The sequence below is a fragment of the Lepidochelys olivacea genome (genome assembly GCF_965140295.1).
Source record: "Lepidochelys olivacea isolate rLepOli2 genome assembly, chromosome: 13".
In the NCBI taxonomy this organism is placed as follows: domain Eukaryota; kingdom Metazoa; phylum Chordata; order Testudines; family Cheloniidae; genus Lepidochelys; species Lepidochelys olivacea.
Window position 1 is genome coordinate 22,354,915 of NC_140423.1, and position 13,937 is coordinate 22,368,851.

Genomic DNA, 13,937 nt, shown 5'->3' on the forward strand with positions numbered 1-13,937 from the left:
TCAGATGTCAAGAATTATGACATTCAGAAACCAGTCGGAGAACACTTCAACTTCTTTGGTCACTCGATTACAGACCTAAAAGTGGCAATTCTTCAACAAAAAACTTCAAAAACAGACTCCAATGAGAGACTGCTGAATTGGAATTCATTTGCAGACTGGATACAATTAACTTAGGCTTGAATAAAGACTGGGAGTGGATGGGTCAATACACAAAGTAAAACTATTTCCCCATGTTTATTCTCCTCCCCTCCCCCCCGCCCACTGTTCCTCAGATGTTCTTGTCAACTGCTGGAAATGGCCCACCTTGATTATCACTACAAAAGGTTCTCCCCCACCCCCGCTCTGCTGCTGGTAATAGCTCACCTTACCTGATCACTCTCGTTACAGTGTGTATGGTAACACCCATTGTTTCATGTTCTCTGTGTATATAAATCTCCCCACTGTATTTTCCACTGAATACATCCGACGAAGTGATCTTAGCTCACGAAAGCCTATGCTCAAATAAATTTGTTAGTCTCTAAGGTGTCACAAGTGCTCCTTTTCTTTTAGAGTAAAGCAGGGGATCAGCTGATTACAGGGGACAAAGATGAAAAAACCTGGTAGAGGAGTGCAGATTACAGGGTCAAAACAAGGGAACCAGAAAGGACACAAAGCAAAGAACCTGGGACAAGATTGACAGGCATGGAGATTAAAGTTCTTTCTTCATCTACAGTTCAGTGTGTGTGGCAGCAATGGAAGGCTCCCCACTGAGCCTCAGTGTACAGCTCTCACGTGGAGAAACCCCATAGACAGATAAGAGGAGCATCCAACCCTTGTCTCTCTGCTGAGGTATCATTCAACCCTTTTGAGAGCTAAAGCCATTGACATGGCATTTAAAGCATCAGTCGCAGCTGGCAATCTATCTCCACTAGTGCTTTCATCACAGCTAACAGTCTTGGAGCAGCAACCTCCCAATGCAATGGGAGCTGAATTTCATAAAAATCTGACATTAGTCCAGCTTTCAGGCACTGACTGTGTTAGAATGGCCAAGGCTTAGCCAGGATTTATAACAGGAGTATCAGGGGGTGAGGGAAAGTGAAAAAACCCCATCCACGTGAGTCAGGGAAGCACTGTTAGCCACAACTAGCTTCAAACACAATGATCACCAGCAGGGTTTCCCCAGCCAGAGTGGACAGGGTCTTTGCAGCTAGACAGAGACACCAGCTCATTTCATACAGGCCACTGAGGAGCTATCGGGAAATAACATTCATTCCCTGCCAACATGAACTGGATTGTAGCTGGTGAGTGAAACGCTCTATGTCCCATTTCAATATCAAACTCCTAAGATATCCGGCCCCCTATCTCTGTGCTCTCAAATAAATCACAATCTTCCTTTGACTTCAGCAATACCCATGTCAGGATTTAATGCAATGTCTTACTCAAACTCAAGAAAACCTTGGAATGCAAGGACTATGAAGAGCCATGGGATGGGTATCATTGGCACTACAGTGTTTTACAGTGGGCAATACAAGTACCCCTTTGAAATGATTATTTCTCTCTCTCTCTCTCACTCTCCTCTTTTCTGAAAAGTGTGGTAAACCCGATGTGGTAACCACTGCTAATTGCCCTTCAAGCACTGGACTATCTTGACCTTTATTTTTAACCTCTTATAAGCCACATCTTCATGCCAGTCCTGGGGGTGTAATACTTAAAGACTCAGTGATTATTTTCAAGTACCAGATGGAGTGGTAGGGTAAACAGCATCTGTCCACTGGGCCCCAGTAGTTGAGGCTTCAGAGGATATCTACTAAACAGCTGTTGTAATTAAATGCTTGAGCTGAACAAAATTTGAGTTTGCAGGCTGTCACATCAACCATCATTCACTACACTGGAGTTCATTGACTTTTCCAGTGTTATGATCCAATATTGCTACAGCATGACCATAAACACTCCTTATCTTCAACCTGAGCTCCTGTAACAGGACTTAAATAGGGTTGGTCAGGACATTTTTGACAAAAAACCATCAAGAGAGACACCCACCCCAGGAAAACCAATAGCTCATTGGTTAGGGTCCTGACCTGAGATGTTGGAGACCCAGATTCAAGTGCCCGATCTGAATCCAGGCCAGCCAGGGTCTTCAACCTCTCCCAAGGGAGTGTCCTAACCATCGGTCTGTTGGCTGTTCTGCACGTGCTCTCTCTCTCTCATACACCCCCATTTTTTCATCGAAAAGTCTTGGTTTCATGGTGAAGTGGAACAGGAAAACCATTTCCAGCCCAGCTCTAGTGATAAATACAGGAGTACTGGTTTGAGACCAAGCCAACTCCAAATGAAGTCAGTGGGAGCATTTCCAGTGGATCAGGACCTTAGAGAGGCCATATTCCTGCTGAACTTCTGTAGCAAGGGTGAAGCTTAGCTCAGCAAAAACGGCTCTTCTGTTTTATACAGACTATTTATGACACCATTATGAGGCCCAAAGCTGGGCTGTACATTGCCAGCAGCCTCTCCATGGACATGAAAGAGTGTGGAGAAAGTGATTGCTTGGCAAGGACAGAACTCTGCTCAAGACTAAATTAAAATGTAACAGTTGGAGGAATTTGATTTTGAGTGGCCAAAAGGCCTTAAAGGGCCCAATGCAGAGAGGAGATGAGCCCATTCCTTTCCCGCTGAGGTTGCTGGTCCCACACTTCACAAGATGAGCTCAGCACCTCAAAGAATCAGACTTTTTGGATTTCAGATCTTTCCCCAGTTCACAAAGACAGGCAAAGGCTGTGATGGCCACTTTCCCATGCTCTCTCTTGTCCCATCCTGCTCCCTTCACTGGCAAGTACCAAAGATGTAATAAAGACCTTTTAATTGGCTGACTCCTTACAGCCAGGGTTGGTCCAATCTTTAACTCCTTCCTGTTTGTGGCATGCACAACAGTTTGAAACTGCATTCCCTGAGTGGCATTCTGAGCTGCACAAAATGGCTACCTCATGATATGAAAATAGTTTCTCATTTGGGAGACAGGGCATGAAGAGGTTAGCAGCCAACAGGGGAACAGGGCAATAGGAGGCTAATATAGGTGGAAGGGGCAGCACCAAGCAGTTAGGGGCAGACAAGTCAGCAGGGAAACAACATGACTGACAACCTTTAGAGTTACATAACAACCCTTATTCTGATAGCCACGGGCCAGATTCCAGCTGCACTTTCATGGCCTCTGAAAAGCATTGGCATATCGGCTTCCCATTCCAGCTCAGAATCAGGGACTGATCACAAAGAATCCCCTTTGGCCTGCTCAGTAGGGAAATGTTATTGCAGAGGACCTTATGTTTTTTTAACATTCCAAGAATCCACTAACCCTGATAATTCAGAGCAGAGAACAGGTCATAAGATAAATGCCCAACCTTGGGCACTTATTACCGAGGTTGCCAATCCTCCAGGATTGTCCTGGAACCTCCAGGAATTAAAGATGAATCTTGAATTAAAGATTATGTCATGCCAGGAAACCTTCAGGAAGATACCCAGCCAAAATTGACAACTCTACTTATTACTCAAAGGGCAGGATTCTCATTTGGAGGTTACCATATAATATTGGATTATGATAATATTTTATATTGCATTGGTGATAGGGGTTTTTTTCCCCTTAGGTTTTCATTTTCAGCTTAACTCCCTTTTGTATTTAACATTATTTTCTTCTATCTATCTACCTCTCTCTCTAAGGCACCTATCACCTTGATTGCTACATCCCGGAAGCAGTAAAATAATGTTTCTTCCCCTATCAGGCAGTGTTACCTCTTCCCAGGAAACACCAATTCTTTCCCTCTGTTTCTGTTGGAGGCCAAGCCAGCAAAGCAAGGGGGCTGTGTGCATCACTGTTTACCAAAAACTTTCTGAGGTTGTCAGGTCTGGGGACAACATTCGTTAGGCTCTGTAGTCTTGTGCTTCCTCTGCTGCCTGGATGGCTCTTTCTAAAAATATATCAGTGTCACACGCGAGCAGAGGCTATTTTATTATTTTCTTGGTGACACAGTGGAAGGCTAAAAAAAACAAGAAAGGAAATTTTGAACCTTCAGCTGTTCTGAATTATTTATTTCATTTAATTATATTCTGGTGTCATTTCATTTTTCACTAGATTAGAACTGTTGCAGATACAGTGGGACAAATTTGGGGCCATAACAGTTAACAGCATTCCTTTATATTTGGGATGGGCTGAGGAGGGGATGTTTAGATTAGGAACTAATCTGGGTCATGTTTAAAAGGTTTGAAATCAAGGCTGAATCAGGCCTACAGTCAGGATTAGATCTATTAGCCCTGAGCATTTTTAAACTGTTCTTGCAAGGGTTTGACCACATCTAAAGAAGAACTTGAAAATATGTTCCTTCTAGCTTGGGATCTGATTCACTGGGTCCACAACTGGAGGGGCAGGTACAAATTTGGGGTTTCAAATTGCCCTCTCATCACTCTTGGAGAGTCTGAAATTCAAAAAAATTGGGTTTAGGGTCTGGTTTGGAGCACAGGGGAATGTCCAGACCTGAAACAAGCCCTTATCGCCTACCCCCTACTGCATGAAATATCGAAACTCTGCCCTGATCAGAAGAAACCCTGTATTAAATAAAGCCCTGTTCAGCCAGACAATTTTGATTACTACACTTTTGACCTTAACCAAAACAAACAAACAAAGGTTGTGAGTGAGTTTGCCTCTCTTGTATTGTAGTGCCTAAGTGACATCAAGTTAATGGCTAATACAGGTGGGGGAGGGTGGGGAGAAAGATAAAATAAAGGCAACTTCAAATGACTCTGCTCTCCCCTCTTTTTTTTTTCCTGAAAGAAGATTAGGTTACTACAGTTCAACCAGACTCAGTTTGCTTATTGCTTTGGGCATTAAGAATTTAATGCAAAAGTAATGAAGTTAAACCTGTGGCATAGATAATGGTCATTAGCAGTCTTCTTTCTCTGTCATAAACCTGACCCTTGTTAACTCCCAGTTTATCTTCCCATGCAGATGATTTTGAATGGGGCAAAAAGTACTGCGTATACTGCCTGTGTCCTGGGGAAAACATCATGTGATCAGCCCAGATGGGCACAGATATACTGCTCACTTAGCCAGTTCACTTCATTATTACTCCCCAAAAAGTGTGGGTGATCTTTTCAGCACCTAAGGAAAGGACTTGGGGGAGGGAGTCTGTCCCCAGGTTGGACAGCATAATTCATAGCCAGGAAGAGTCTGAGGAAGCCATTTAGTATTTCTGTCTCTCATGAAGAGGGAGCAGTTTAAGGAGAGGCAGCAGATAAGAAGGGTTTTAGAAAAAACTAAACCTTTTCTTGCTTCAGCCCCAAATATTTTGTTCCTGGCATCATTGCACATCAGTCATTAATCAATGTACTGTAGGAGTCATTGGCAGGGGCAGAATTTAAGCAACTGTACATGCATGCCCATTCCTGTTTGCAAACAGTCAGGGCAGAGCCTTGTCTAATTCATATTTGTTTCTGGGTCAGGACTCTGGCAAGGGGTTTGGGGGATTCTAGTTCCCTATTGTGTCAAACAGTTTTCCATCCCATATTAGAAATCTGTGACTAGTTAAGACTGTGAGATTAAAATGTCCTTTCCATAAGGATCTGGGTAAGTAAAACTTGATCACTCAAACATTCTTGCAGAGCAACCACAAAAGGGGCATGAGCATGGCCAAAGTCAATTCTCTTTGAAATCCAAGTGCAGATGTGGGGAAATCTTTTCCCATTAATCACCCAATAAAGATACTGATTGAGCCTTGACTTTATAGAACCCTTTAAAAAACAAATGGTAAATGAACATCTATGCATTCTTGGGTTTTTATTTAATAATGACTGAGGGGCTGGACATTTTCTGGGCCTGGAGGTGTTGATAATTTAAGGAGATTCCATCTGGTCATTATTTCCCAAGAAATGCCCTATACCAAGGACATTACTGCAGTTTCAATCTAAAATGGAGGGGAGACAGACAGGTATATTGACCTTAAAAACAAATGGTTGCATTCTGAGGTTTCATTACCGGCTGGGTTTAGAATACACTGCAAAGACCAGGCAAGAGCCTTGAAGTCCACTGTAAATTCACATTACTTTCAAAGGGACCAGGATTTGGCCCTCAAAGAGCATATGGGGAATAGAGGAAAAATATGCCTCATAAAAATATCAGTCATCATAGCAGTTACACCTATGTTTGAGTAACTCGGAGTGAATTATTCATCCCTTGATGAATAAACCAAAAATGAAGGTTTTTGGCTGTGCTTCCAGGGAATTATATCTTTTCCTGTGAATTCACTGAAAGGCAGCAAAACCTCAAATTAATATCCCAGTTTAGGGGAATTTGTGGATTAATTCTGTAGCTGATGCAGTTCTCACCAGTCCATACAGAACACTGATAATTAATGTCCTCTGTATTGGAGATGGGCCTCAGTCTAAGTCCCAGATTCAAACATCTCTGAAAGTTCAGATCCAAATGTGGATCCCAGCTTGGTGACTTCAGCCCATCTTGATCAGATACCTCAGTGATGAAAGCATGATATGAATCCATAGACAGCTAGATAGATACAGAATGTACAGTAGTCAATACAATAGTTTGAATCATCTGCCAATCTCTTATTCAACTTCTAATCTATTTTACTTATTCAAACATATGTGATTTTGTTGCCAGCTGGTGATTTGTCAAAATAATGAAATCTGAGCCTAATGTTCCTACAAGACTTGTTTGGAATAAAATAGACCCAAGGAAAAACAAACTATATTGTTTTTGTTTATAGAAACATTATGGTACCTTTGATCCTTTCTTCTGTTCTGCTTTAATATCTTTGAGTAAAAAGAAAATACATTGTAAATTTCAGATACCAGCATGGGGGCTCCTGTGTTTGTGTAGCCAAGGCAGAATGAAGCCTTTAATTAAGGCAAACTCCTATGCGGAAAATTTCCCAATCCAGCATTGAAGAGGTGGTGATGCTAGGAGGAAACAATCCTCCCAATTTAAAGTCTTCTGAACTTGTTTGACCCATTTTTGTGACAGAGAGGGAAGGTGGTGTGGCAGAAAGCAATAAGGTAATATCAAATTAGTAGCAACAGGAGAAAAATTAAAAAACAATGCAGCCAATGTAAGTAGATCTGAAGCAATGAGCTACCACAAGGACTGACAAGCATACATAAAGGCAACAATAATGATTCTGAAACACAGGTATAAATGTAATGGCAATTATAGCATCCATATGAAGAATGTTTCACACAGCCAGGACCATGAGCAAAAGCAAAGTCCCTTGACTCTGTCTATATACATGTCAGACAAATATGCTCATGCTGCCCTTTAAAGCTCCTTGACATTTATTATACCTCACATCAAAGACTAACCAGCAGACAGACAGATTCTCATACAATTAAAAGCATTCAATAGCACATGCAAAAAGCAAACATAATTGTCTGCCTTATTCATGGTCAAATGGAGTCATTATATACACTAACGGCTGAAATAATAGAGCCATTTGCATGTGCAGTTACCTGATTTGTGTGTATCACAATAATTGCACATGGAAATTAGATGTCCAGTTGTGTGCTTAAAGTATATTATGATATGTCCTTCAACATGAAAGTAGAGACTTTGAGACTTTCCCAGGGATTCATAGTCAATCTTCTTATAGGAAATATAGTATACTTCCCAATGTTTGTCAGTGTGTATAAAATACATTGTGCCATATAGCTGAAGTAATTGGACAAAACTATAGTATTCAAGGTAGTGTGCGCTACAGTTAACGTTGCAACAGAATTTCCAATTTAAATCTCTGTTTTCACCTAGTCATAACTTTTTCCTTTTAGGCTGAAAATCTTTCCCATCTAAGAACCACTGTGAATATGTTTTTCAATGACTTCAGATTTCAACTAGCTTTGAGTTATTGATGAATAGATAAATATTTGCACTAAAAATACTTTTTAGATCAGAAATAACTCAAAAATGGCTGAAGGATCTGACTATGTATCGTTGACAAAAAACAGTCAATAAAAATAAATTATAGGTGATTAGAAAATCACTTAGAGTCATGAACAGTAAGTAATCTTATTCTAAGGCAATAGCCAACAGCACCATGCAGATGCAAAGTGCAAAGCCATTTGTGGAAATCCATACTGCCATAGCTAACGGTCTACGACATGGGTTCTCAAACCATGCTCCCTTGTGTGTCATAAATAGGCTTCAGAGGGTTAAGAAGCCATTTCATAGACCATTACTTAGGGAAATATGGATTTCCATAAGTGGCTTTGCACAAACCCTTACCTATGGTTGTGCTTCTGGACATTGCTCTAAAGTGCAGATTACACTCTATGGCTAGATATGCATGCGCTGGAGGAGCTGAAATATTTTCTCATGTATCTTGATGTCACAGTACGGAAATGGTTGAGAACTAGTGATCTAGAGACATAAGGAACTTATGGGCCTCCTCCAGCTTTCTAGTGAATGGGGTCCTATGTGCTCTGTCCTCTGCAGGGTCTGGGAGATATCTTCCCCAACATTTTGCAGATGTTAACAGCCAACCGAGACCATGAGTTGGTTGAGTTCAGGTTCCTGACACAGGGAAGAAAGGTAAGCAGCAGGATATGGACCCTGGACTTCAGGAAAGCAGACTTCGACTCCCTCAGGGAACGGATGGGTAGGATCCTCTGGGGGACTAACATGAAGGGGAAAGGAGTCCAGGAGAGCTGGCTGTATTTCAAGGAATCCCTGTTGAGGTTACAGGGACAAACCATCCCGATGAGTCGAAAGAATAGTAAATATGGCAGGCGACCAGCTTGGCTTAATGGTGAAATCCTAGCGGATCTTAAACATAAAAAAGAAGCTTACAAGAAGTGGAAGGTTGGACATATGACCAGGGAAGAGTATAAAAATATTGCTCGGGCATGTAGGAATGAAATCAGGAGGGCCAAATCGCACCTGGAGCTGCAGCTAGAAAGAGATGTCAAGAGTAACAAGAAGGGTTTCTTCAGGTATGTTGGCAACAAGAAGAAAGTCAAGGAAAGTGTGGGCCCCTTACTGAATGAGGGAGGCAACCTAGTGACAGAGGATGTGAAAAAGCTAATGTACTCAATGCTTTTTTTGCCTCTGTCTTCACTAACAAGGACAGCTCCCAGACTGCTGCCCTGGGCATCACAACATGGGGAATAGATGGCCAGCCCTCTGTGGAGAAAGAGGTGGTTAGGGACTATTTAGAAAAGCTGGACGTGCACAAGTCCATGGGGCTGGATGAGTTGCATCCGAGAGTGCTAAAGGAATTGGCAGCTGTGATTGCAGAGCCATTGGCCATTATCTTTGAAAACTTGTGGTGAACGGGGGAAGTCCCAGATGACTGGAAAAAGGCTAATGTAGTGCTAATCTTTAAAAAAGGGAAGAAGGAGGATCCTGGGAACTACAGGCCAGTCAGCCTCACCTCAGTCCCCGGAAAAATCATGGAGCAGGTCCTCAAAGAATCAATCCTGAAGCACTTACATGAGAGGAAAGTGATCAGGAACAGTCAGCATGGATTCACCAAGGGAAGGTCATGCCTGACTAATCTAATCACCTTCTATGATGAGATTACTGGTTCTGTGGATGAAGGGAAAGCAGTGTATGTATTGTTTCTTGACTTTAGCAAAGCTTTTGACACGGTCTCCCACAGTATTCTTGTCAGCAAGTTAAAGAAGTATGGGCTGGATGAATGCACTATAAGGGGGGTAGAAAGTTGGCTAGATTGTCAGGCTCAACGGGTAGTGATCAATGGCTCCATGTCTAGTTGGCAGCCGGTGTCAAGTGGAATGCCCCAGGGGTCGGTCCTGGGGCCGGTTTTGTTCAATATCTTCATAAATGATCTGGAGGATGGTGTGGATTGCACTCTCAGCAAATTTGTGGATGATACTAAACTGGGAGGAGTGGTAGATACGCTGGAGGGCAGGGATAGGATACAGAGGGACTTAGACAAATTGGAGGATTGGGCCAAAAGAAATCTGATGATGTTCAATAAGGATAAGTGCAGGGTCCTGCACTTAGGATGGAAGAATCCAATGCACAGCTACAGACTAGGGACCGAATGGCTCGGCAGCAGTTCTGCGGAAAAGGACCTAGGGGTGACAGTGGATGAAAAGCTGGATATGAGTCAGCAGTGTGCCCTTGTTGCCAAGAAGACCAATGGCATTTTGGGATGTATAAGTAGGGGCATAGCGAGCAGATCGAGGGACGTGATCATTCCCCTCTATTCGACATTGGTGAGGCCTCATCTGGAGTACTGTGTCCTGTTTTGGGCCCCACACTACAAGAAGGATGTGGATAAATTAGAGAGAGTCCAGCGAAGGGCAACAAAAATGATTAGGTGTCTGGAACATATGACTTATGAGGAGAGGCTGAGGGAACTGGGATTGTTTAGTCTGCAGAAGAGAAGAATGAGGGGGGATTTGATAGCTGCTTTCAACTACCTGAGAGGTGGTTCCAGAGAGGATGGTTCTAGACTATTCTCAGTGGTAGAAGAGGACAGGACAAGGAGTAATGGTCTCAAGTTGCAGTGAGGGAGGTGTAGGTTGGATATTAGGAAAAACTTTTTCACTAGGAGGGTGGTGAAACACTGGAATGCATTACCTAGGGAGGTGGTAGAATCTCCTTCCTTAGAGGTTTTTAAGGTCAGGCTTGACAAAGTCCTGGCTGGGATGATTTAATTGGGGCTTGGTCCTGCTTTGAGCAGGGGGTTGGACTAGATGACCTCCTGAGGTCCCTTCCAACCCTGATATTCTATGATTCTATGACTCTATGATCTGTCAGCCAAAAGTCATGCTTATGATGCTCCACACTATTCCAAAATCTCCACACTATTCTCCACACTATTCCAAGACTTTGAAACATGGGCAAGTTATTGCTGGCATATCAAAGAATTGGCAAAATTTCATCAAGTCATTTGACATATTAAGAAGCAAGATACCCTCATGAATCACAAGATTCTGCAAAGAGGATGCACGATGAAAATGAAGCAATCCACATAAATGCACCACTGCACTGGACTAGAAACAGCTGCTTCAGAGAAGGCACCAATGAAAATGTCACACCAAATGTTGTATAACTAATGTTTTATGAGCAAAAGATAGAGGCAGAGATATAAAGAAAAAAGTCTTGATTTCTGTGACACAGATATCAACTTGTGGGAAGCTACAGCAGCAACCAAATCCACTTTGGCAAACCAAAGTAAGATCTGGTGCAGAAGGTTTTGAAACAAGATTTGTGAAGAGAAGAGAAGAGAAGAGAAGAGAAGAGAAGAGAAGAGAAGAGAAGAGAAGAGAAGAGAAGTGGGTATTTAGCAGAGAGGACCTGACTCAGATTTGAACTACACTGTAAACAGCAGTCAATGAAGATATTGATGTAAAACCAGTGTAAGAGGAGAAATAAAAGCCAAAGAGAGCAGGAGTTATACATATGGTCACCGTTCAAAGCACTACTTCATTTCCCTACCAAGCCCATGTGGACTCGAGCCTATGACAGTTCAAGCTGGATCAACCATCTTCAACATGTAGGCATCTCCTTAGTGCTCCCACTCCAAAGTACTGCCCAAGGGGCCCTCACCCTGTTAATCCTTCCCTTGGAGCTCTGGCAGGGTCAGGAAGTGGCAGGGCTCTTTCACTGGCCCTCTAGTGAGTGTTGGGGCCAGCAGAAATCTTACCTTGGCCTCTCTGACCCCAGCCCTCCTCTGTCTCCTTTGTCTAGCTCACTCTATCAGATGCCCCTCACCCCAGCTTTTCCCCTTTTTGACAAAAAATAGCAGGGGGGGGCACATTTTTGTGAACATTTCTGTAATTCCTTCCCCCCATCCCAGTTTTTTGACCAGCTCTATTTTTAAAATAAATTTAAAAAGAGCTGAATTGACATCTCTGGTTCAACCCTCTATTTATTCAGAGAATGGGTATTGCACAGGCATGTCTCAAACGTGCCTCAACCCTAACCTCTAGGGGGAAAAGGGGTCCGTGGCCCATTTAGCTTTGTCCTCTCTGCTGCCAACAGCAGTTCCAGTAATGATGTAGACTGAGATTACCTGCTCATTTCACATAGGAGCCATCACTCAATCATCAGATGGTAACGACTGCCGACCTGGGCCAGACTTGTAATGATGAGTCAATAGGGAAAAGCTCTGTATCCCATTAGTTGTATCCCTCTGCACCCTTCAGGCAACCAGTTTCCCGCCTCTGCTTCTTTTAATTTAGATAATTGGTTTCAATTTCTTGTTTAACTTGGATTTTCTCTGCCTTTGTTCCCTCCTTGCTACAGCTTCTTCCCCTTCTGGATCCTTGCTTCCTTGGCCAAAGAGCTGCTTTATCACCATTGTTCATACTTTATTTTGCTCTCATGTCTGTTGATTGGCTCAGATGCCTGTTTTTCTGTTTAATAAAGGGTGGGGCCCAGATTGTTGAGTGGTGTTAGGAATAACCAGAATAGGTCAAACTTTTAGAATAAGCACGTCAGATGATAGTGTCCCAATAGCAATGCTTTAGTGAAGGGGCTGTAGCCATTTCCATTTACAATCCCTTCTTTTCATAAGTAGGTAATTTAGATTTAATAACATGCTTAATGAATGGTAATTAAAAACAAACTGCAATTAAAACATTATTTAACACGGTTTTGCAATGATGCGATAGATATGTATCTATCACCCAGTTTAACTTACAAGAAATATTTTCTTAATAACAAACTGACATTTAATTAAAATGGAAAAATGTTGCTGTTAAAGCTAAATTAAATTAAAACATACTTACAGCAGTTACCCACTTACTAATATATGTTAATGAAAAGGCTTTTTTCTTTTTTAAAAAAGGATAACAGTTATAAGAATTAAATAAAAGCTACTTAAGAGATTTTAAATTACACAGGGATGATCCATCCAGATACATAATCACTTCATTGATTTAAACATCCCTAACCCACTAATTCTGCATTGTGATACATGTCAAAGAATGAACCATACTGATGGAATTTTAGGTTAAAAGTATAAAACCAAAGAACAGTTTGGAAATTCATACTTGAAATTACCAGGGCAACTTTAACACCTACCTGTCTGTCTATGTAATTTTATGAGGCCTATATTATATCATATATATTATATATTATATTATATCATAAATATAGGAACACCTGTCATATATTTAACCATGGAAGTAAAATTCATTCTTCCTAGAGATATAGAACTTGAGTAATTCAGGGCGGGGGGGGGGATGTATTGTTGAATGGCGAGTTAAGGGGGGAGTCTTTAATTTCTGTAGGTAATGGTAAGTCAAAGAAATGAGTTCTTGCATTTGGTTCTGAATAGGATGAGGTTCATGATCATTCTTTTTTTGTGCAGGAGTAATTTCCATAAACTAGATCCAGATCCTATAACAGTTCTGTCTCCCATACGCACAAGACTCCTCATAGTAGCAATAGTTTCATTCTTCCAGTCTCCATTAGGGCTGATTGACAATTTTTTCCTTCACATTTTTTCCAGTGAGCCATGGCTTTTCAGTCGACAGAAATGTTGACAGCAAATTGTTCTGATTTTTCGACAGATGAAAAGTTTTCATTTTGATTTGAATCAACTTTTAAAATTGAAGTGAAAAATCTGGACGGTTTGTAGAGGGGTTTTCCTCCTGGTTGCTCATCTCCAGTGGGGGAAAAAAGCAAAAAGAAACAAAAAAACAAAAACTTTTTTTCCCTGATTCCATTAGTATTGAATCAAAATGACTTTTACGTCAATAAATTGAAGCTTTCCACCAACAAGTATCCCCCCCCCCTTTTTTTTAAACCAGCCCTGGAAGGAATTGACATCCCTTGAGAACACAGTACATGTATGTACCTATATGCTGTATTTAGGTTTATGTTATGCAACGTATAAATGTAATGTAGGGGGAGAGAGAGACAAACTCATAAGAAGAGGTGACACTGTTTTGGATTTAGTTCAAATAGCAAGGGAAAATACTTAACATGGGCT